The sequence below is a fragment of the Phoca vitulina genome, unplaced genomic scaffold (assembly GCF_004348235.1).
Source record: "Phoca vitulina isolate PV1807 unplaced genomic scaffold, GSC_HSeal_1.0 scaffold21, whole genome shotgun sequence".
Taxonomy (NCBI): domain Eukaryota; kingdom Metazoa; phylum Chordata; class Mammalia; order Carnivora; family Phocidae; genus Phoca; species Phoca vitulina.
The window spans coordinates 20,769,910-20,791,735 of record NW_022589724.1 but is presented as its reverse complement, the minus strand read 5'-3'; the positions used below and the strand labels follow the sequence as shown (position 1 = coordinate 20,791,735).

The 21,826-nt window shown below is 55.3% G+C and overlaps 1 protein-coding gene across 4 annotated transcripts in view; it reads right to left on the bottom strand.

Annotated features, from left to right (window-relative positions):
• Positions 1 to 21,826, bottom strand: part of DAB2IP (DAB2 interacting protein) — a 186,999-nt gene that overhangs the window by 110,699 nt on the left and 54,474 nt on the right. The window contains exon 1 of one of the 4 annotated variants that reach the window (XM_032418214.1): positions 12,654 to 12,718. The exons of the other annotated variants lie outside the window; for them this stretch is intronic. The gene's annotated coding sequence lies outside the window, so the exon portion shown is untranslated. Of the gene's footprint in view, positions 1 to 12,653; positions 12,719 to 21,826 lie in introns of those variants that run through there. 4 annotated transcript variants of the gene reach the window in all.

Genomic DNA, 21,826 nt, shown 5'->3' with positions numbered 1-21,826 from the left:
CTAACTTAATGGTTTAATGATAAAGCAAACTGAATTTCAGTTCTTTGTGTAATTTTTAGCCTGTGAAACAGCTGACCCCCTAGATTGTATATCATACCCTATAAGGGACATGAAGCTGTAATTTGGAAAAACAACAGAGCGATCATTTATGTTCTAGAACAGACCATCTGTGACCGCTCTAGGAACTTGGGGGGAAAGGGGACCAATGGAGACATGAAGCTCCTGCTACCTGTTGTGCAGAATCCTTTGTCTCTGACCCTGGGGTCTCCTATATTCTGCCCATGAAACTACCAGGCTAGGCTCTTAGTTTGCAAGTAGGGTAACATTGCCACCCTGCATAGTAATTAACAAAGAGCATCAGAACTACTTAGGAATACATTTAATAAAAGAGGTACAAGACTGGGGCACCTGGGTGGCTCAGTAGGTTAAGCGGCTGTCTTTGGCTCAGGTCATGATTCCGGGGTCCTGGGATCGAGCCCCGCTTTGGGCTCTCTGCTCAGCGAGAGCCTGCTTCTCCCTCTCCCTCTGCCTGCCGCTCTGCCTACTTGTGCTCTCTCTCTGTGTCTCTCTGTCAAATAAATAAATAAAATCTTAAAAAAAAAAAAAAGAGGTACAAGACTAATAGCTAAAAATATATCACTGAGAGACTTTGTAAAAAATCTAAATAAATGAAGAGATACACCATGTTCAAGGATTGGGAAGACTCGGTGTTGTTAAGATGGATTTCTCCCAAACCCACCTACAGATTCAATGTGATCCCAATCAAAATCCTAGCAGGCTTTCTGAAGACAATGACAAGCTCAATTGTAAATTTAGGTGGCAAAGCAAAGGACCGAGAAGAGCCAAACAACCTAGAGTAAGAAGAAACAGGTTGGGAGACTTACATTACTTGGTTTCAAGGCATAGTTTATAGTCTCGAAACAGAGCTAAAGTAATCAAGACAGCATGGTATTAGCATTAGGACACAGATCAATGGAGGAGAAGAGCATGCAGAAACAGACCACACACAGATGGTCAATTGATTTTTGGAAAAAAAGTGCAAAGGTAAATTGATGGTGTGAAAGATAGTTTTTTCAACAAATAGCACTAGAACTGGATATCTGTATGTAATAAAAACGGACCGTCAGGAAATGTAGAGAAACAGATCTGGGGATGGTGACTGTGGGGGTGTGGGGAAGGGAAGGAGTCCTAAAGCCATGGAACTGTGATAACCCGTTGTCTCTCAAATGGAATTGGGATCAGAATTCAAGTTGTCGTTAAGTTCAGGACATGGTTCAGAGTCAGGGGAGGGTACCCACGGTTCCTGGGGGTGGCCACATCTGCTGAGAGAGGGGCACGCCCAGGGCACCCATCCCCACCCACCCAGAGCATTTGGTGGGGGGCACAGCAACTCTCCAGAGGGGCCACGGAGGGATCAGGCTGCTGGCACTCAGGAGGTGGAGGGAAGAGCCAAGGAGATGCGTTGTTCTCACTTAGATCCCGGGAGGGGCCTCTCCGAAAGCAAAGTGCGGGGGTCCGCTCCCTGGCCCCTGGCTGGCCTCAGCAGCCGTCCAAGTGAAGTCCTGCAAAATTCCCAGCATTTGTAGACACTGTAACCAGCTCTTCCTGAGGCCCTCTCCTCGAGCCCCTTCACAATTGCCTTGACAATTCATGCTTCCTATTCCTCACCTAACTTTCAAAGAATTCCCAGCCTTCCAGAAAACTCTGGATTCCTTGGTCACTCCAAGGACTCATGAACTGGCCTGAAGACTCCTCTTGTCCCCAAGTCTCTTTCCTCCTTTGCTTTTCTTTTTTTTTTTTTTTTAAAGATTTTATTTATTTATTTGACAGAGAGAGAGACAGCGAGAGCAGGAACACAAGCAGGGGGAGTGGGAGAGGGAGAAGCAGGCTTCCCGCCGAGCAGGGAGCCCGATGCGGGGCTCGATCCCAGGACCCTGGGATCACGACCTGAGCCGAAGGCAGACGCTTAACGACTGAGCCACCCAGGCGCCCCAGCCTCCTTTGCTTTTCTGAGGATTTCTAGGAACTTGGGTCTGCGGCATTTCTATTCCCGAGTTTCCCCCTGCAGCCCTTTGCTCCTACCCCAGGGCCCACAGAGGGCTGCCATTTTTTCTGGACTGCCGGAGTTCGGGAAAGGGAGGGGGTCCCAGGTATGGGCATGTGTGCAGTTTCTCCACATCCATCTCTTCTTTGAAACAATGCCATAGTACACATTTTGAAGCCTTTGCAAATGTAGGAAAAACATAAAAGCACAGGTGCGCAGGACGCACCCTGTCTTCAGGAGGCTGGCTCTCCCTGGGAAGAGGACAGGGCTCTTTAGCCATACCCCATGGGTAGGCAAATTTTTCCCATAAAGGGCCAGAAAGCAAATATTTTAGGTTTCTCTCGACTACTCAACTTCTGCCAAAGTGGCCCGAAAACAGCCACAGACAATATGTACGTGAAAAAGCATGGCTATGTTCCAGCGAACTTTACTTATGGACATGGAGATGTGAATTTCATAGAATGTTCACATTATAAAACATGATTCCTCTTTTGACTTTCGTCTCAACCACTGAAAAAAGCTATTCCTCGCACCCAGGTCATACAGAAACAGGTGGCCGGCTGGGTTTGGCCTATGGCCTGTACTTTGTTGGCCCCTGCTGTACCCGAATCATTTTATTTCTAGGAAAAAAAAGAGAAAAAGAAAGGAGAAGGAAGGAGAAGCAATAGGACCATGTTACCATTTGTTAATCTGAGAAGTGAGTACAAGGGTGTCTGCAATTTTTTTCCCCATACTTCCTATATTTTCAAATATTTTAATTTTTTTATTTTTTTAAAGATTTTATTTATTTATTTGACAGAGAGAGACACAGCGAGAGAGGGAACACAAGCAGGGGGAGTGGGAGAGGGAGAAGCAGGCTCGCCGCTGAGCAGGGAGTCTGCTTCTCCCTCTGCCTCTCCCCCCACCTCTGGCTTGTGCTCTCTCTCTCTCTTGCTCACTCTCTTTCTCTCAAACAAATGAGTAAAAATCTTTAAAAAAAAAAAATTCAAGAACAGGAAAAAACCTGGAAGTAACCCCCAAATGCTCCCCCCCAGATGCTTATCACTGGGTGCTGGGATTAAAGATGATTTTTTACTTTCTTCTCTTCTAATATGGATATTTATTGCTTTTGTAATCCTGGGAGTTGGGTGAGGAGGAGAAATACCACTATAAACATTATTTTTTTTTTAAGGAGGAGATAGAGGGGGTCAGCCCATAACTGGTGGTCTCCCCTGGGGACCATTGATAACTCAGGAACTGCTTCCGTAACATCTCTAGGAGGGGCTGCCCAGGCCCCCAGCCCCAGCGCTGTCTGTCGGGGCAGGACAGGGCGCTATAGCCTGGGTCCTCTGAAGCTCAGGGTGCCATCCCAGGACAACTCAGAGGCTGCTACTGCTGGGGGAGGGTGGTTGGAGCAGGTCCCTAGACACTAGTGGATCTGTGACTGCAGAGACAGTTCACGGGAAACCCAAGCTTCTCTCGGACCTCCACCCCCACCGAACTTCTCCAGCGGTCCGGTTCTGCACACCACACTCCATCCCCCAACCTCCACCCCCACCCCGTCTACAGCATCAAGAGCCAGAGCAGGCTTGTCAGCCATGCCCACAGCTCTGCTGGCTTCCAACCCACTCCAAGGGCTCCCACTCGCCTAGATCTTTCCAAAGGCTGCATGCCCACCTCCCTCTTGCTGGACCTCTCTCTCCTGAGTGCCAGGCTCCCATCAATTTGGAATTTCAGGAACCCATTCCATTTTCATACATAAAAACAACACGGTAGCATAATATGGAAATGGGCAACGATAGGACCTCTGACCTCTTGTCTTGCCAAATACAACATTAAAACAATTACCACCATCCTGCATCTCATCAAAGGAATGTTCTCACCCCCAAAAGAGTCCAAAAACCATCATCTCAGAATAAAGAAAAGCGACAAAGATGGATTACACTGAAATGGATGTCATGGGCAACTCACTGCATTGGCCTTACTTTTCGTATTTTGCTGTCGGTCAGGGAGTAAATGTGGGCAGTCTGTCTAGCACTGGTCCTCAGATGGGGATGGCATCCCCTACACCACCTCCTCCAACCTTGTCAGCTTCTCTCAACTTGCCCTCTGCTTCCCCGGACCCCACACCTATTGGCCTCCCCCAGGATTCTCCAGGAAGCAGGAATGACCTCCTTGCTGGGCCTCCAAAACTTGCATCACATCTGAGTCTTTTGGGATACCACCTCCCCCATTCCCCCAAACTGGTCCAGTCCTTCTCCACTTCTCCCAGCTCAGACCCATTGCCTCCTCCTTCTGGACAGCCAACACCATCACCTCTGTTTGCGGACACCCACTCTACCCCCACCCCCTCCCTGTACCGCACCAATCTAGCCTGCCGGCTGCTAAAAATCATATTCCCAAATCACAGCTCTGGTAAGCAAAGTGAGGGTTAAACATCCTGGACTCTGCCCCTCAGTAGCTGGATAAAGCTGAGCAAGTACTTAACCTGTCCGCAGACTCAGTTTTTCTCATCTGCAAAATGAAGCAGATCAGAGTAACTGAGAGAATGAGGATTTAATAAAATGATGCATTTAAAGGGCTTAGCAGAGCCCCTGGCATGCTGGAAGTCATTGTTATAATTACCATTATTTTCAGAATCTTTCCTTTGACTCCCTGTGGCTAGCTAGGGGGAGTGCCAACCTCTTGGCTCACCGTTCAAGGCCCTAACTAACCTCCCGGTCACGTCATCTGCTAACCCGATTCCAGCAGACCTTCCCCCAGGCTCAGCTCCCTGAGGGTGGAGACTGGCTCTCTCCTCCACGGCAGCCCCTGACACAGGGTTTGCAAACAGGAGGCGGCTCATTAAAGCTCTGCTGCTCTGAACAAGTACAAGTGACACTTGCAGCAGCCTCTGGGGGAAGAGATGCCAAGGAACCATCTGGGATGGTTCCGATCCCCATAGGCATCACATTTTATTTCTAGATCAGCCCTAATAAAGGTGCAATTAACCCCTCAGGCTTTGGATGAACAGATAATGACAATTCACCCAGCTTATAATAATACTCTATGCTGTGTCACACCTCTTTGCTAGAAGGGCTTCTGAGCCCAGAGACATTTAGTCACTTGTCTGAGATCACACAGCATTTATGATGCAGTCAGGACTCCGGCCCTGGCCACACTCCTGAGCCAAACCCAGTCCCCAGAACAGAAGTATAAATGGATAGGAAACTATTTTTTCCTAAGCTTCTCCCTAACCAATGTATTGGTTTCCAATCTCTACAAACCCCCCACCCCAAGAGGGACAGCAAGAAGGAGCACCAAATCTCCGGCTGCCCGGCTCCTCTGGCCCCTCTCCTTCCCCTCCCCTCTGCTCCCTCATCGACAGGGGCTAAGGGGAGGGGACAGAGCCTCACAGCCCCACAGTTTCCTCCCCATCCTCCCTGCACTCTGCCTTTTTCATCTCATAGCCCTGTCAACTCTTCACCTCTAAGGGCCAAGAAAAAAGAAAGAACATGGCCCAGATGCAGGAAGTGCTCTCCTGCCTGTCAGGGAGACAAGAAGAGGGAAAGAAAAGCTAACAAAGCTTCTAAAAGCAAAATCCCCAAACCACCTCTCGGGCACCCAGCAGCTGTCAAAGTCAACACAGGAACCCGGCAAAGGAGGGGAAACCCATCCCAAATGCACCCCAGGCAGCTGTGGAGCGGGGGATTCATAGGCCAAGCGCGGCTGCCTTTCCAAGGGCGTCACGGGGCGTCCTCGGCAGGCTCGCCTTTTCCTCTAATGTACAGGTGGGCCTGTCTAGACTGCAGAAGCAAGCCGGTCTTTTCTGAGTACCGAGGCTCCTGGGCTGCTTTTTTTTTTTTTTTTTCATTCTCATTATTTGGAGGGCTATTGAGATTCCCCTCGCTTCCTTATTTATGCAGTCAGTGGAAATCACAGCACAGAGAGCCGCTTCCAAACTCAAGGCCACGTGGGCCAATTTCAGATGGATAATTAAATATTGAACAAACGCTGAAATGCCTCTGCTGGATCGGGATGGCTAAAAATAACCACCCTGCCACTCCATGCCATAACCACCCTGCCACTCGGCGTGGCATCTCGCCTGCTCATTCTCAAATCCCTCCTCCCAGCAACTGTCAAACACAGCCTTGGGGGGGGGGGGTGCGCGGGGGGAGCGGGGGGGGGTTGGGGGACTGGGGGGCTGTGGGGGCTGGGACTGACTGCCCAAATTCCCACTCAACACAAAACAAAACTTCAGCTCCCGGCGAGCTCCGAATGTTCCTGACCAGGAAATACTCTCCCTTTCCTGACATTTAAACCAAGCGGCCTCAAGAGGAAGGTGCTGGAGAAGTTATCACAGCTGTTGCTTTTCCTTTTAAAAACAGTCAAAAGACTTCATGTCATTTCTAAGCAAAACGCGTATGGGATGTGAGCGCGTCGGCGACGGGTTACACAAGAGCTCAACCCCATCCCCTCCCCCAGGAAGACCCAACGAGGAGTCCAGCTGCCTCAGTTTCCCTCTCTGCGCTACCCTTGGGAAAAGCAACAAACACAACCAACGTGGAAATAGAATGCCAGAGTCAGAAGTCCGGACCTGGATCTCTCATTAACTCCTTTCCATAACCTTGAGCAAGTGGCCTTGGCTCTGCAGGTCTCGGTTTCCCCCGCTGTCCAGGGGAACAGTCAGCCCGGGTGCTGGAGGTGCAAGAGGCCCCGCCAACCCGGGGCCCAGCAGCGGCTGAGCAAGGCAGCCTCCGGCCCCTCATCCCACCAGGTTTCCGTAAGCACAGACTGCAGCGGGGCAGAGACTGGGCAGCAGACCTGACCCACTGAGCTCAAGAGGGCATTCCCGTGTCCTCCGCATCCCACCAACTCCAGAAAAGAGGAAGCGCTGGGCTCCTGGGCCCGGTTCTGAGTGTAAGTGGGCTTTGGAGTCTAGTGGCCTCGTTTTGGACCTTGCCTCGTTTGGCCAATTACTTTACCAAGCTCAGTTTCCTAATCCGGCAAAGGGAAGTGATAATAAGGACCCCTACCTCCTTAGGAGGGTTGAGGGGTCGAAATAAGATATGACACGATCAGGCAAAGCTCTTGGCACCAGGCCTGACACACATTCAGCCATTATCTTCCTTGTTATTGAAGGTGAAGCCAGGAACACAAAGGCTAAGAGACTGACATTCTGGTAGATTAACTGGGACCTCTGGCCTCCCTCAAGGACCTAGATAGCTCTGGGGAGTGGGCCTCAAGCTGTCTGCCTGTCTTCAGGGACCTCATACAAGGGGACCCTGAACCCTTAGCACAAAGAGCCTTGGTGAAGAGACAGGGCTGAGGCTGTTTGACCTGTGACCATCCCAGGGAAAGCACATGGTTGGCAGAACACAAATGAGAGCAGGATACAGGGGTGGGGGTGGGGGGTGATACTGGACCTAGGGGATCACCTGAATGGTCCCAGGCAGGCAGACGAGCCAACCGGGAAGACTGACCCCCCACAGATGCCAACAGAATCATTCCCCTGCCTCCCTCCCAAGTTATGGCCAGGATTTGGGGAGATGATGGCCAAGAACACTTGGTAGAGTCATTGACTGTGCAAATCAGATAGGAGGAGGAGGCCTTATCAAAGCCAAGGCCTGACCTCAGAAAGATCTGCCTGCCCACAGAATAGCGAGGTGGTGCATTTATCAGCTCAGGATCTGGAGTCTTGCAGAACTGGGCTCCAGCATTTCTGAGCTGTGTGATGCTGGACGAGGCTCCCACTCTTTGGGCTGCAGCTTCCTCCCCCATAAAATGAGGACAACACTAGTATCCATCTCCCAAGGTTGTAATGAGCATTAAATGAGATAGGGCAAGTACAAAATTAAGTTCACTGTTGGGCACTGAGAAAGCACTCAACAAACAAAAGCCATTTTAACTTTATTACAGGCCATGAAAGGGAGTGAGCCTCCCAGCTCCTGAGGTATGTAAGGACCAGGAGGGCCTGCAGAAGCTGGGGTTAAGCCCCAAAGGAGGGATTGTGTCTCAGCAGGAACAAATGAAGAGATGAGGCAGGAAAGGATAAATGTACAATTTCAGAGGTTGCAACCAAGTTGGGGGCAGAGAGTTGGGCCTTGGGCTCTTGGGGGTACATTTGAAGATGGGGGCAAGGGGACAAAAGATACAACCATCCCCCACCCTCAGGGGCTTGCCAGCCCACAGGGCATCTCGGCAAGTCTCAGTGAAGCCAGGGTCCGTATGGAGTGGTCCCAGCCCCTGTCCTTCCCTGTGGGGGCACACAGGCCCTTCCCTAGCCATCACTCCCAACTGGGAAGCAGCTGTGACAAACCAGCACCCTCCCGAACCATGTCACCATCTTCCTGGGGGCCAGCAGCCCTGGGTTCCACACCTAGTTCTAAGAAGGTCCTTCTGTGCCTCAGTGTCCTCATCTTGACCAGGGATTGGATCACTCAGCTGCCACGTCTAAGCACCGGGAGGGGACCATCCCCTCAGGAGGTCAGCCCCAGCCTTCCTGGGTACCACCACCACTCGTGTCTGCATTCCTCCAAGTGTGCTGGGGTGTTCCTGGGAAACCCTTCCAGAGGGCTCCTCAGACAGACTCCAGCACACCCTGAAAGGAAAGGGGCCTGGGGATAGGGGAGAGGGATCACACAGCCACCAAAATATAGGGCCATACAATGGGGCTATGTATGGATGTGGAGGAGGAACCGACCATCTCAGAAGAATACATCCACCAAGTCCCCAGCGTGCAGGCGGGTTAGGGTTAGCACCTGAAAAAACTCGGGTGAAAACAGAACGAAAAGAATCAGAGCCTCCGATGAGTATGCGTATGGGCATTCCAGGTCTCCTGACCTGTCAGGCAGCAGGGCATAAGTCCTGCTCGACAGAGGGGGAAACTGAGGCCCTGGGAGGGGCCCAGAGTCACACAACCAGTCACACAACCAGCTCATTGCTGAGCTGGGAGTAGAACCTGTCTCCCACTAACTATGGCTCTGTACCCCCAAAAGGGCTCTGTGCCCCCGTGAACCTCAACAAGTCAGCCTCCTCAACCATCTGGGGGCTTGGGGAGGGCTGGGAGCATGTGCCATTAATCTCCATGTGCCCCCAGTGCCCAAGCTGGAGCCCAGCACATAGTAGGTGCTCAAGACATGTTTGCTAGTTGGGTAGATGGGCCAGACCTTATCTGGAGTGAGGGGAAAACCTGCATTTCCTCCCAGCAGCCCTGGGGGGACAGATAAGTCAGACAGACAGATAAAACTTTTCTTGACCTGGGGTAGGGGGAGGTGGGAAGGCACCTTGGCTGGTGACACTCTACTGGGGACAGGCCCCCCTCATATCCATGGACCATACCTAGCCTTCAAGTGGACTTAGGGTCACAAAGCCCAATGTGAAATGGCCAGATGACCCTTGCCATCTAAAGGTCACTGTCTCCACCCTGCTTCTGGTCATTGTCAATGGCAGGTCTCACTCTGCCTATTCCTCGGATGGGGAGATCGGGGCCCCGAGAAGGAAGAGCCCTGCTTCGTGCCCCGCTTTGCTCAAAGCCCGGGGCGGTGGGGCAGGACTGTGGACACTGTCCGTCACTTGCAGCCCTAGGCAAGGACCAAGTCCTGCTCTCAAGTCCACAGGGAGCCGCCTGCCACCACTCCAGGGGGCTGTGGGGGCAGTGGACAGGGGGCTTCCTCAGAGGTGGCAGCCTGGCCACAACCCTCTCCAAGGCCCGGCCAGCTGTGCACCTGCCTCCAGCCAACTCTTCCCTGCACTTTTCTGTCTCTGGACAAACACACTCCCCCGGAGTTCTCAGTCACTGTCCTTCCTCGCTAGTGACAGAGGCCAGAATGGGTGTGGAGCAAGGGGCGTGGGTGATCGGGGCTGCGGTGCTAGATACCACCCCCTCTTCTGGGGTCTGATGTCAGCACTATGGGACCAAGCCCCCACGCAGATGGGGAGACTGTGCCGCCTGAGGTCAGCAGGGACCCGCCCAAGGCCACGGGGTGGTTCCCCCCACGTGAGTTGCCACCTAGGTTGGGGCACTGGCCTCAGGAAGAGGGGTGGCTCTGGGGGCAGAGGCCAGGATCTGGGGGTTTAGTGGAGGGGGAGATCAGTGGCTGCTCTAGGTGGGCAAGGGGCCCCCAGCCTCCACCTTTCACCCTGCCAGGCAGCTCTCATCCCCATGCATGACTCCCCATCACTCAAGGCCCTCTCTCCAGCCCAAACTACTGCTCCCCACTATCCCCCCTCCCAAGCCCTTCCCCTCCTCCACTCCAGGATGAGCTCTCCCTACAATGCCCAAGACATTTTCCTTCTCCCTGTTTTTCCAGACTGTTCCTCTGCCCAGAGTAAGAACACCAACAGCTCCTGCTCAACTCTGGCCCAAGTGCCAGACAGCACGGGCTTCTAGCTTTCTGTGCACTTGCTCTCACCCGTAAAGGACCCCGCCGTCACTACACTCATTTACCAGACTAGGCCAAAGCGAGGTAACTGGCCCAAGGACAGTTCTGTGCAGAGCTGGGGCTTGAACACACATCTGACTCAACCACTCCCTCTGCTGTCCAAATGTCACTTCCTCTGCGAAGCTCTCCCTGATTTCCCCAGATGGAACTTCAGTGACAGTCTCCTCCCCACTCCCTGCAGGCTTTGAGCTCCTTCAAGGCTGCGACACAAAGCAGGGGCTCCTGCACAGGAGGGGCCTGGAAGCTGGGGCTCAGGTGCCCGCTGGACACATTGTCTCCTGCCCAGTCAGCTGAGCAGGAGGGGGACTTCCGTTTCTCTCTGAGCATCTGCAGTCAGGAACAGAAGGGCACGGAGGTGCAGAGGAGGTCACGCAGGCCATCTGCAAGGAGAGGGGAGGGGTGGAGGCCTCAGGGTGCCCTGAGCATTACTGGGCATTTGTACAACTCCCATTTCCCAAAGCATGAACCCATTTCCTCACTGAGTCCTACCAGTCCTGCTAGCCCCCTTTACAGCTCAAGAAACTGAGGCTCAGAAAAGAGAAGTGGCGGGGCGCCTGGGTGGCTCAGTCGTTAAGCGTCTGCCTTCGGCTCAGGTCATGATCCCAGGGTCCTGGGATCGAGCCCCACATCGGGCTCCCTGCTCAGCGGGAAGCCTGCTTCTCTCTCTCCCACTCCCCCTGATTGTGTTCCCTCTCTCGCTGTGTCTCTATCAAATAAATAAATAAAATCAAAAAAAAAAAAGAAAGAAAGAAAAGAGAAGTGGCTTGCCCAAAGTCTCAGTGCTCAAACCCAGATCCCTGGTCTCTCAGGCTAAGCATGGAATGGGGCGGGGGGGGGGGGTAGCCAGAGGCCACTTCAAGGAAGACAAGGGGAGGTGGACCCCAGGCCTCGAGAGACTCTTGAGGACTGAACTTGCAGCACACACCTGTGCACACTTCCAGTCTCAGCTTGAACCCATCCAGGCATGGGGAACTCACTACTTCAGGAACCCACTACTTCCTGAGGAAGCCTTGTACATTGTTATTCAGCCCTGACTGTGGGAAAAATCTTCCCCATTCTGGGGAAAAGCAAATGAACGCATACTGTCTGATTTACCCTCAAGCTGACGATGAAACTGAGGTTCAGCAGGAACACCACAGGGCCCGAGCCACACAGCCAGCACCCGGGAGGGTGGGGATTTGACCTCAGGTCTGCCAGATCCCAAGCACAGATCTGCTCAAACCGCTGCCCGATCAAGCTCAGCACCGGACCAGCCTTCCCGTTTCCCAAGAGAACCAACTCGGCCCCGGTCCCGCTGGGCGCTACCAACCACCCTCCTCCCTCTCACCCACCACCCACCACCCACCGGCACTTCAGCGGTCCTGAGCCCCTTGACAGGGACCCTGGCCTCCCCAGGACCCCTTCTGGCTTCCTCCTTCCAGGAGCCCCCTCCCTAAACTCCATCCCACCCAACCTCGGAAGGAAGGCCTGGCCCCCACCGGGCCCAAAAGGCAGCCTCCTGGATCACATGCGCTTCCAACTGAGGATCCTGTTACTGGAAAAAAGAAAATGCTGCTCCCATTTCCCCTCCTCCCTGCCTTGCCTCCGGGCTTGAAAGAGAGAAATTTTTCAAAGGAGGTGGGCCCATCATCCACTCGGAGCGGTCCCAGGCAGATCTTGGCTTTGGAGCCAAGGACTCCTGGGACAGGACCCTCTGAAGTCCAGCCACCTGTCCCTCCACCCAAGAGGTGGGGAAGCCTGTTAAGTCCCTGGGGAGAGAAGGTATGTGGGGGCGCTGAGACGGGCCCCCCACCCTAAGCTGGGAGGCCAGGGCCCTGAAGGCAAAGTGAGGAAAAGCCAAGATCCACTCAGGATTACTTCATTGCCAGGCTGCTGAGTAAACTGAGGCACAGGGGAATAGGAGGTGGCATCTGAGAAGCGAAGAAAGACAACCCCGAATCGCAATCTCCCCTTTCCCTGCGCAAGGCACAAGGGGAGACTAGAGCTTCGGATTCCCCAGGACGCCGGCGGATGAGGGAGAAGCTGCGGGGATGGGGATCAAGCCGACACAGTAACGGGCAGCCAGAAAGGGCGATGGGGGGCGCGGGGTGGGGGGGGAGACCCGGCTAAACAGACCGAAAGATCCAGGGTCCCTGGCATTTCCTGGCATCAGGTGGCGAGGTGGCAGCAGGGGGAGCCCAGGGGTCAGGGGTCGGGGTGGCGCCTACCCCTGGCGGGCCGGGTCCGGCTGCGGGAGCGGCTCCTCTGTCGCTGCAGCCGGGGCCGCCGCAGCAGCCGGTAGTAGTAGGAGGGCCTCCCGGTGCTCTTCCTGGCGCTGCCGCCCGCGGACATGCTGCCGCCCGCCGGGCACCGGGCAGGGCCTGGGCGCGCTCACACGGGCCCCATCGCCCGCTCCGGCGCGCCCGGCGGGCGTCCCTGCCTTCTCCCGCGCGCTGGAGCGGGCGCCGCCGAGGCCGCGGCTGCCCCACAAAGTCGCTCAAACTCCTCCTCCCGCCCCCGCCCTCCCCGAGCAGCCGGCCCCGCCGCGGGGGCCTGGGACCGGGAGGCCGGGCTGGCACCGGCCCGGAAAGTCAGTGCGGGAGAAATCCCGGCCTGGAGTCGGCGGGGCGAGGCGGCCCGGAGTGCCCCGGGACCCCAGGCAGGTCCCCAGGAGGGTCACCGTCCGCACCCTTCGCGCCCCAGAGCCGTGGCCCGACCTCGGGACGCACGGGGCGCTCCAGCCGGCCCGCGGGTGTAGACGGTGCACACCCGCGTGCGCGCGATCGCGGGCGCCAGACAGGGTGCACGACAGGCGGCCAGGCGGCCAGGCGGGGACCGCGCTGCGAAACCGGTCACCTTTTCAGGGTCCGAATGAGACTGACACCGCAGGGCGCGTTTCTGCCCCAAGCTCACTGGACTGAGTATGGATCCGCAAACACACCGCGTGGCGAGCTCCCGGCCCTAGCCGCCTAACGGGGCTGAAAAGACTTCCCTTTCACGCAGAAAACTTGCGTGTTCTCTACATTTCTAAAAATTGTTCCGTTTGATACACATATTATTTGTATATAATTACGATTGCAGTGTATATCTCAAGCGCACAAACAGGAGAGCGAGGTAATGAGCACCTGCGTATCTCGCAGGCTTTGCCATATCTGAACATTTTGCCGGGCATGATCTAGACCACTCCCCAAATAGAACATCACAGATGCGGTGGGGTCTTCCTCCCCCGGGCGTTCACAGCAGCTCTGGCAAGCCTGGAGAAGAATCCCAACCCTCGAGGAGATGGAGGCGAGAGGTGCCAACTCTCTCTATTGCCTCCTGCTGAAAGACTTCTCTGAGTCACTCCCCAGCTCAAGAACTCTTCATGGCTCCCCAAGTCCAGACACCCTTCCTTGGTATTTGGGGTTCCAACCATCTGGCCCCAACCATTCTCCAGCCTCACCTACTATTCCCTTCCTTCTTACTCTTCCTTGTGCTACTCCCGGAAGGGTCTGCCCTGCCAAAGGCCATCCTTCTAAGGCCCAAATTCTACAGCCTTCCCCGACCATCCTGGCCCTTGCTTGTCTCTCTCTCTCTCTCTCTCTGTCTCTCTCTCTCCTCCTACTTGCCCCCGGAGCAGCATTTATCTTGTAAATTATGCAGACAACCACCTGCCTGAGCTTCATTCTCTCAAGTATAGAAGGGTAAACTGAGGCCCTGACAGGGAGGGCTGACTGGCCTCAGTCACACAGAAAAACGGCAGAGGCAAGTGGTCTTAGCCTGGGGCTCCCAACACGCAGTTTTAGGGGTGTGCTTGAGGGAGAGTCATCCGTGGGTGATGGAGACAAGTCTGGAAGTTCTCCGGACCAGAAAGGTGGGGCCCTGAAGGGGGCGGGGCAGTCTCGGCAGAAATCCAGGCCACGTTTTGCACCTCACAAAGAGCGCCCCCTCCCTGGCTCCCTCAGCCAGGGGGGAGGGCCCCCAGGTCAGGAGAGCCTGGATCACAGCTGGAAGCCAGGCGCCTTCCCAGGACCAGGGGGGAGGGGCAGGAGGGGTATGCTCCTCCAAACCCAATCTAGGTTGTCCAAAGACCCCCGCTGGCCCCTCTCTCCAGAGTGCCGGCCAGTCCCTGGGGCAGATGGTAAACCACGGTCCCTGGAAGGACACCGTTAACCTCCTTTGGGTTAAGCAGTGCTCTAGCTCATTCTCAATAGCAAACACTGCGCAGGAGCGTCCCTTTCCAGAGCAGAGGCCCCAGAGAAAAGCTGTATGCATCCTCCTCTGGCCTCGCCACTCAGGTGGGGCTCTTGCAGCCACCTACCCACACCTTGGCACTTCCAGAAAGAATGACCTCTGCAGCCAGGTCCACCAGTTTTGGTGGGTGGAAGGCTCCCAGGAAGTCCAGCTCAGGGTGGGGCCATCAGTCCTGTACCCAGAGCCTGGAGTTCATCAGGCCCAGTTTCCTTCCCAAAGCAGGAATGCCCTGATCAACCAGGGTCTGGCCTCCCCTTGAGGGGATGAGAGGTTCCCTGCCAACAGACTATCAGTGGCTGAGACAAGTGGTCTTGACCTGGCATCCCCAACTAGCAGATTTAGTTGTCTGTGTGTAGAGGGAGGGGGGAAGTAGCCAGGAGCTCCGGACCTCGTCAGTAAGCACAGCTGGGCTCCAAAGATCAGGCAGAGTCTCTCTGCTTATGCTTGGGCTTCTCAAGTTCTCTGTGCCTCAGTTTCCCCGCCTACAAGGAGAAGCTATGGGCCCCCAACTTATCTACCTTGTGGAGGGAAGAGGGTCTGCTATTGAAGAGGAAGAAGCTTCTGCATTCCTGGCCTTGGGATGGGGTGGACATTGCCAACCACGCAAGCTGAACATCTCCACGGGCCTCGGGAGGGTCGGGAGTAGGGACCAGTTGAGTACTGTGTAGGCAGGGGGCAGGGCAGGACCTAGGAGACAAGGGGCCTGGGCTCCCTGCCCCTCCTCCTGTCCCAGGACCCCCAGGGCAGCAGGCAGGCAGACAAAGGCTGCTCCCTGCACACCCCAGCAGAGCATCTGGAATCAATCCCGCTGTGGAGCAAGCCACCCACCCCCTTTCACTGCCCCTGCGGCCTCCTCCCTTTAAACAGGACCAGTCCCCTTTCTGGAGGCCACCCATCCTAGAGGAGGGGCATTTGAAAACACCCTCCCCACCACCATTTCCTGCAATATTCCCCCTCCAAGGGGAAGCCCTCTGTGATTGCCCTGGCCAGCATGGGCTTCCCAGGCCCTGCTGATCTGTGAGCTGGGGCCCCACAGGGCTGGCCGTCTGTCGGTGGTCTGTTCTCCACTGCTCTCTGGACTCCAGAGGGGCTCCTGAATAGGCCCAGCTCCCACCTCTCAACCTGCTGCTTTGGGTCCGGGTCAAGCCTGCCGCCTCCACACCCCTGAGCCTCCAAATCACCCTAGTACATTAAACACGGATATTTCTGGGTTCCCCCAAGACACTTGATTCCGTGGTTCCAGATGGGGCCTGGGAATCTACATGTTTAGTAAGTGCAGACACAGGGACAGGGGCCAGCTAAATCAGATCTGACCCCCCACGTGCCCTTAAAGCCTCCAAATGTGAGCTCACAGAGTAATGAAAAGGACCAAGCTTTGTCACAAAGCAGCCACCTCCCCTTGCACCCCTGCCCACTCCAGACCCTTACCTATCTGCTCCCCAAAGTCTCCCCGCTCATTCCCACTCTGCCTTTGCCCTGCTGGTCAGATGGCTGCCATGAAGCTCTTCCTTCTGCATCTGGTGAACTCCTCCTTACCCCTCAGGATCCAGCTGAAACGTCACCTCATTAAAGCAGTCTGAGCCCAATGAGAGACCCTCCCCACCCCCGCCACACCCCACCAGCTGGGTTGTATAATGAGGACACAGGAGAAGACCAAGGAGAGATGGACCCAAAGAATCTGCATCTGGGTGTCAGGAGAAGAATAACACCCTGCTGGGAAGAGGGGGTTGGCGGCCTTAAAGCTGGGCTGTAAGTCCAGGTAAACCACCGGCTGGGGTGGGGGTAGAGGGGTTGTTAGGTCAGGAGGGACACCAGCTGCAGAGTGAGGGGGCCAGCCGAGCGCATTCTCCCATCCTCCTGAGGTATTAGGTTTAAGGTCAGTGAGAGAGGAACAAAAATGCATATTGTCAGAATTACCCCTGAAAAGCCTTCAATTGCCCACAAAGGACCCTGGACAGAGGTGAGCACGAGGCAGAGGGGCATGGCCTTTACTGAGGGGCCATTTGGCCCAGGAGGAAAGAGCAAGAAGAACCCGTCACCTAACATTAGATTCCATCCAGGGAGGAGAGGGGCTCACACCGGGAGGGGACCCCAGAAGTCCAAGACTTTCCACAGAGGAGGACTAGAAGTTTGGCCTGGAGAGGTCTGTCTGAAGATGAAGCTTGGATTTAATACTGATAAACCGTATTCGGCATTTACTGTGTGCCAGACCCTATCTGGGGCATTCAACGCACAGGATCCCATTAAATCTCACAACAATCTTAAGAGGCGGGTGGTTACCACCTTCAGCTTACAGGAAATATTGGTGGCCCAGAGAGGGTAAGTTCCCCAAGGTTACACAGCTGGCACTAGGAGTCAGGATTTGAACCCAGGCAAGTGGAAAAAGCAAAGTTCTTAAGGCTGAGCAGGACTTCAATGCAGAGAGGGAGGAGGGGCAACAGCCTGGAACTTTCCATAAAAGCCAGCTTTGACAAGGAACAGGAGGAGGTGAAGAGGGTTAGGAGCCCTGACAGGGGAAACATTGGAGCCCACGCCAGGCCCCACACAATGGGTGTCTGGAGGGCTCAGACCTGTCAGGTTTCCTGTCGGGACGGGGGTAGGCAGCAGTGACCAGGGGAAGTCCCTAGCCAGGCAGCCTAGCACACATCCGCCTCCCGGGCCAGCCTCGACCTTTGCGTGGCTGATGTCCCGGGCAGGGGTGTGGATGGGGGTGCCGTGGTGGGGGGCGCTAGTGGTCAGGGTCATGAGCCTCAGCCTGGAGAGGTGGCCTGTCTGGCGAGCAATGACAGCTTCCAGCGTCTAGTATGCGTCCAGGAGCAAGGCTGGACCAGGAGCAGGACCTTCATCAGGATGTGGGGGAGCAGGGGCTCTCCCCACACAGTGGAAGGTGCAAACAGGCCCTGCAAGATCACACTCGAGGCCCAGCCAGCTGTCCAACACCTCCACTGCTCCCCAGACTTCCTCCCGAAAGCCACCAACAACTTTATTGACATCCTTCCCAGAAAATGGCCCCGTCAGGGCCATGCCGACCCCAGACTTGGATGACTCTGCCCCTCTCAACACAGGGGGAATGGGGGGCCTGGTCAAGGGTGGGTATTTGCACACACACACACACACACACACACACACGCAGCCCTTGGGGAGTGTATTTTCTAAATAAAGTCACTCAAAGCAGGACTGAGGGTGAGCCTTGGGAGACGCCAGGGCCCTAACAGGGGCACAAGGCCAGTCGGCAGGGTCATTGTGTTTCTTTGGGTGCTGTGTGACTTAAAGGAAGCCTCTTGACATCTCTGAGCCTCAGATTCCCATGTGCTAAATAAAGATGAGACATCTCCATCTCCGCCCAGCCCACCTCCACAGGATTCCATCAGGATCTAGAAATTTCCCCCAGTCTCAAACCAGCACCTATATGTTCCCTCCTGTCCTCCAGAAGCCCAGAGAAGATGTAGTTCCTTTGTACACGTCAACAACCTGTCCTAAAATCCTGGCATGTCAGAGCTAGCAGGAACCTGCAGAGTGGGTGATGGAGCTGGAGAAGCCGAGGCCTCACAGAACAGCCACCTGCCCCAGGGACCCTGCCCGGATCCGGCATCAATTCCCCAGCCGTCAGGGGTCTGATTGCCCCTCACACCCCAGCACAGAGCAGTCAGGGTACGGCAGCGTCACTCGCTGCAGATGGAAAAGGGAGGCCGAGACACGTTGTGACTCGCCCAGTGTCACACGTGAGTGTTGGGGGCAAGGCCACCTTGGGACTTAAACAGAACTGCCAAGACCCCCTTTCCCCCTTGACTCCTTGGACCGCCCCCTTTCCCCCAGAATGCCTGCTGCCTCCTGCCCACAGGTGCCCTGGGCTTCTGCTCCAGACCGGCTGCCTCCGAAGCTCAGGGCTCCAGTCCCAGGGCTGGGGGAGGCTGGGATCCACTCTCCAGGCCCCAGCCCCAGCCCTCCTTCCTCACCCCCACCCAAGCAGCCAGCATTTCAACCCAGATGGCCAGGCCTGAAGCAGCTCTCTCCCTGGACTTCCTCCCCCTGCCCTGACCCAGAAATGCTGCCAAGCTCCAGGTGGGCCCCCAACCCCTCCTTCTCTGGGCCCAGGCCTGGGGCTGAGGCTCCAGGTCTCCGGGCTTCGTCCTCCCCTTCCAGTTGATGGGCCCAGACAGCTCTACACCCACTGGGTGACCAGCGGGGGTGGCATATGGTCCCAGTGTGAGGTCAGAAAGCCCCCTCCCTTCCCAGGCAGGCCTGCCTGGTCATCTGTGAACCACTTCATGGCCGGCACTGGCCTGGGTTCCAGGCAGGAGGGGCCTCGCTCAACCCTTGCAGGATCCCACTGAGGAGGACAGATGAACTGGCCCAGGAGCCAGCTCCTAGGAAGCTCCCGTCTAAGCAGGGTGCTGAAAGAGTATGGGATTTGGGGTGAGCCCAGATTAGTGCCTTCACCTGCCTGTGCCTTCAGTTCAACTACGGAATGGGTTCAATGATACTTACACTTTGTGAAGTTGTAGAAGGTCAAATAGCATAGCGAATCCAAACCCTGTATGTAAACTGACTAACATCTGCCCCTCTGGGCTATTTCTTTTCTGACTCCTCTGGGCTCCTCGAGAGCAGGATAGTCAGAGCTGGTCAGCAGAGTTACCAGCCCAGAATAGGCTCTCAGTAAGACTGACTACGAGAGATGGTAGCAGCATTTGGGAAAAGTGGCTGACCCCTTCTGATCTGGACTCAGCCCTAAGGAATTCAGAGGAGGGAAAAGTCCCAGAAGACTGCCTGGAAGAAGAGTCATTGGCACTGAGCCAGAAGGCTGAGTAGGAGTTGACTGGGTAGAGAACAGAAGACTGTATTCTTGGAGGGGGAGACAGCATGAGCAAAGACCCTGAGGTAGAAACCAGCAAGGCATATGCTGGGGCAATGTGTAGAACCGTGAGGCTGGAGCAGAGGATGAGGTGGGTCTCAGGAGCAGGCTGTATGGGGTGTAGACGCAAGTGGCAGTGAGACCCAGGCAGCCCTTCCATAGGGGAGAAATGAAGTGGTAAAGAAAGAACCCTGACCAGGGAGGCAGAGGATCAGGCTCTAGGCCTAGCTCTGCGGCTTTGGGCCCGTCTGACTTTGACAAGTCATAGATCTCTCTGATCCCCACTCTGCAACTCTAAGGGAAGGCCCGGCTTTAGAAGGCAGGACTGCAGGTGGGGGGCGAGGCTAGATGCCCACAAACTACACTGAAGCATTCAGACACGGATTCTAGGGCGCCACTCTCAACATCACTGAATCCAAATTTTGGTGGGTAGGGCCAAAGAATCCATATTCTTAAAGTTTTCTAGCAGCTTTCTTGGGGAGCCACTGGCTAAGATAGTTGTAGACTCGGCTGGATAGCTTTCCAATTCCTGAGCATGCCAAACATGGTCCCGCCTCAGGGCCTTTGCATGTGCTCTTCCTTCTGCCTCACCCACTAACCCCAGATCTTCAGATGGCCAGCTCCTCCTTGTCATTCAGGCCTCGGCTCAAATTCACACCCTCAGAGGCCTGCCCTGGCCACCTTATCTCAAGCGCCTCTGCCCCAATCCCCACACGCTGTCCCATCGCCCTGTTTTATTTTCTTCAACCTCCTGCTTCCTAAAACTATCTTTTTTTTTTTTTTTTTAAGATTTTATTTATTTATTTGACAGAGAGAGACACAGCCAGAGAGGGAATACAAGCAGGGGGAGTGGGAGAGGGATGAAGCAGGCTTCCCGCTGAGCAGGGAGCCCGATGCGGGGCTCGATCCCAGGACCTGGAATCATGACCTGAGCCGAAGGCAGACGCTTAACGACTGAGCCACCCAGGCGCCCCTTCCTAAAACTATCTTATCTGTGTATTCGGTTGTTCACTGTCTTCCCCTAAACTGTAATGAGGGCAGGGGCCTTGTTAGTTCTGTCACAGCCATGTCCCCCGTGCACAGACCAGCACTCAGTCACCACTCGGGGAATGAGGTGAATAGAGGGAGCTGGGCTCAAAGCCCCCCTTCTTTTCTCAAGAAGGGCAGCTGTGGGACCAGGGGCAAGTCACTCCCCCTGTCGGGGCCTGGCTGTCCTCCATGGGACACACAGACAGCAGGCTGCAAAGTTGACTTTCAGGCAGCAACCTGGAGCCGATCAGGAGGCCAGGCTGTAAGTCCTGACTAACCTGGGGCTGGCACAGAAGAAAGGAACGGATGAATAAGTGCCTTTGCTCTGCCATGTGCCTCTGAGCAAGTCCCCTCTCATTCGCAGACCCCCACCCTGTCCCCCTCCTGTAAAATGGAGTTGGCCTGGGGGGGTGGCCCTTGGGCACTTACACGTAGAGCTTCTGTGCCCAGTCTGGAACATAAATGGGAACCACAGCAGGTGTTAGAGGAGGGGCAGGCTGGGCCAGAACCATGGTTCTCACACTTACTTGCCTTTCCTGGGGATCCCACCCAGCCCAAAGCTGGTGTCCCAGGACCACATAGGTGAGAATTAAGTGTGGCTTCTGTAACCTGTCACCCCTCAACTCTTAAGAGCAAGAACAATGCCGGCCCTGCCCCCATCCTGGGAACAGCATTTTGTCTGGAAATTCCACCAAGGGGAGGAGGAAGGGCTGGGGCCCTAGAATTTCTGTGCCTGCTCAAACAGGAAGTAGCTAAAAGTTTGGGGCCAAGGAAAACAAGTTCAGGGTCATCCTGGAAATCAGCAGTCCCCTTGGCTGGGACTCGCCCCTCTCACAGGTGGGGCTCTCCTCCTGATTAATGATTAACATAGACAGAAGGTGTGTGAAAGGGGGATGGTCCAGGACCACAGGCAAAGGCCTAAAAGGAAGCAAAATTCAGTCTCATCTGGCATACCTTTGATGATGGGGAGCTCACTACCAAACCGTCCCCGCCCCCCCCCAACCCCCACCCCTGCCGCATCCTCAGAAAGTCTACAAGTGCCCGTGCCTTCCCATAACTAGGAATTGCAGAAGGCCTTCAGGGATCTAGTGGTCAGTCCACCCTTGACCCAGGGCTCAGAGGGCTTGGGACTTGCCCAGGGTCCTCCCTCGGTTCCCAGGAGCAGAGGAAGCTATTACAGGCACAGTAAGGAGGAGCCAGTAGGAGGGCTGGGGCTGGAGTTTGAGCTTCAGCCCCGCCCCCACATCCCTCCTGGCTAAAATGCCTAGGTTAGGGTTGGGGGGGGGG